Consider the following 2,454-nt stretch of genomic DNA (forward strand, 5'->3'; position numbering starts at 1 on the left):
TACCAAACGTACTATCTAGGTTCCACCTCTCGACTGAGGAAATCTGCCCTACCCAACTATTAAGTTTTTTGTCTCGCTCTCGTCGTTTAGGAACTCATTAATCTCATGCTAAAGGCACGTCAGGTTCAAAGGTATCCCCCCTCCCATCAACCCCTGGCAAAGGGGAGAACCAAATCTGTCTGCATTTAGCATTGCCTTCACCTTTCAATGGATTGGCTGCAGTAGCGGATTCTTCTTGTAAATTCAAAACCGTTGGAAAGCTAGCGGAAGCGCCCTTTCCGGAATTGAGAATCGGGTATTTAGAACCTCCTAACCGAGCAAGAGGAAGAAGCTATTCACCGTCAGTCTTCACTCCCTCCCTGAGACTGGAAAAGAAGCTCTTCTCTTATGATTTGAATCGAAAGTCACTTCACTCGCTTTCCGCCTCTTTAGAATTCAGAAGAATCGTCCGAAGAAGGAACCGAACCCGTTCTCGAGATGTCCCTTCTGTCTGTTTTGTCCGCTCCACTCCAGTTCGAGATGGATCCTCCTTCTCATTCTCATTGGGCGAGGAAGCCTGTGCCTAAAGCAGGGGACTAGCCTAGTGCAACAACCAAGAAGAATCCAAAAGGCTTTCTCTTTGACAATTCGTCTTTTAGAGCCTTTCAGTATGCAAATCGCTTCTCCTTGCTTTAGCTACAACACTGAAGGAGCTATCTTATACCTGAGGATAAGGATAGTCTTTCGACTTTTCTCTTAGAAGGATATTCTATTTCAATTAGAAAGCCGCTACCAAAGCCCCTTTCTTTGCCCACATCAAATGCTCCTTGCGTGCTTACCCCCAAAGCCTTCTAACTGCAGGCTTTACTACAGGCAAGTCCAAAACAATTTCGAAACTCCAAGCTACTCATGCCAAGCTATTCTCTCTACTAGTAGGATTACCGGAGGTATAGCTTCACTACCGAAGGTATGGCTCTACTACCGGATACCGGAAGATTGGCTTCTACTCCTTAGGATAGTCTAGTTTTCATACCAGCTCCAATGCTATAACTTCCTTCAGCTTTCAAAGCACAGAGATAGCTAGTGATTACAATTAGGATATTTTCTTTACCCGGCCGCTCGTGGTAGCCTTGGTTGGCTGTACCTGTACAGAACTAAGCTATATAGCAGCTCTCTGTAGCTAACCGAAAAACCAACCATTCTCCGCATACAACTAATTCTCCGGTGATCATAACTGATTTTCCGGACTCAAACTTATTTTATTCTCCGCGCTCTTCCGCCGAGCTTTCGATGTTTTGATCCTTCTTCTCGTTCTCGCCGGCCCGGCATGTTACCTTCCATGAGCACGAGTTCTTCTACTCCCCACCTTAGCTTTTTTTAGTGGGCGCCTATTGGATCAGCATCTTCTGGATCTTCTTCACCAGTGGTTTTTCCTGCGCCTCCCGTGCATCAGGGGAGTCAGAGTCCCAAGGGAATCAGGGTCGCATCCCTCTATTGAGCAGTCAGCACTTGCACCTCACTCTTCTAATAATAAAGATGCAGGCTACTGTACTGGCTATACAGTTATGCCATTAATGCTATCATTAAGTAAAGGGTGTAGGACGGCTGAATACCATCAGGGGAGGGGTCGGATATGAAGATATCTAAGGCTATTGACCAGTGATAGCTTATTGACTAGCCCCTCATATTGAGAATCATGGCATATCGGGATTGGATAAACTCGAAGCAGAGTGATTAGCTTCAACATGAGGGAATTCATTCTAGATATACAGCCCCGACTGACTATTCTCAATCATTAGAAATAGCAAATGGGTTAGTTATTGATAAGGGATGGCTGGCTTACGAATAATTGGTAATACGAATGATTGCAAGGGTAATTTGAAATCACTCGCATTAGTAGAGTGAGTGATTGGAAGCAATAGGCATTGAAGCCAAGGGGGAGAAACCAACCAGCTGATTACGATGAAACAGGATAAACCAAACCAGCTTATTAGCCTTCTATTGATGGATTGAAGGGAGGACAATTCGTAGATTGGAGTAAAGCCCCTACTAATAGACTGCGATAACAAGTGCATAAGAGGGTAGGTAGTTTATTGGATTACTCCGGACGTCACGTTGTTAGTCGTTCAGTGCGGTCCCTCGCCCTCACTCCGCTCGCCTCACTCCACTTCTCTTTAGTGGTGACATTTACCCCTAAAAGTATGCCAATCCACCGGTGAAGATAAAGGCACATCCTGAGAAAGAAACTCTAAAATGCTCGACGAAGGGCCGTGCGCTTTTAAAGCGCATTAATCAGGCTGTGAAGTGAAGGTCACAGGGGCTATGAGACCCGATTAAGCGTAGGAATTAGTGCTGGAAGCCCTAGTAGTAAGCAGAAAATGAAAAGTCGCCCCAAGCTGATGAATAAGCTCAAGATAGCCAAGATGGATGGAGTAGGGCTAGTCTAAGACAAGACAGACCGATCTCTATTCTCCT

This window comes from Tasmannia lanceolata, unplaced genomic scaffold, assembly GCF_043159265.1.
Source record: "Tasmannia lanceolata isolate RefF3 unplaced genomic scaffold, GAP_Taslan_0.1 ptg000213l, whole genome shotgun sequence".
In the NCBI taxonomy this organism is placed as follows: Eukaryota; Viridiplantae; Streptophyta; class Magnoliopsida; order Canellales; family Winteraceae; genus Tasmannia; species Tasmannia lanceolata.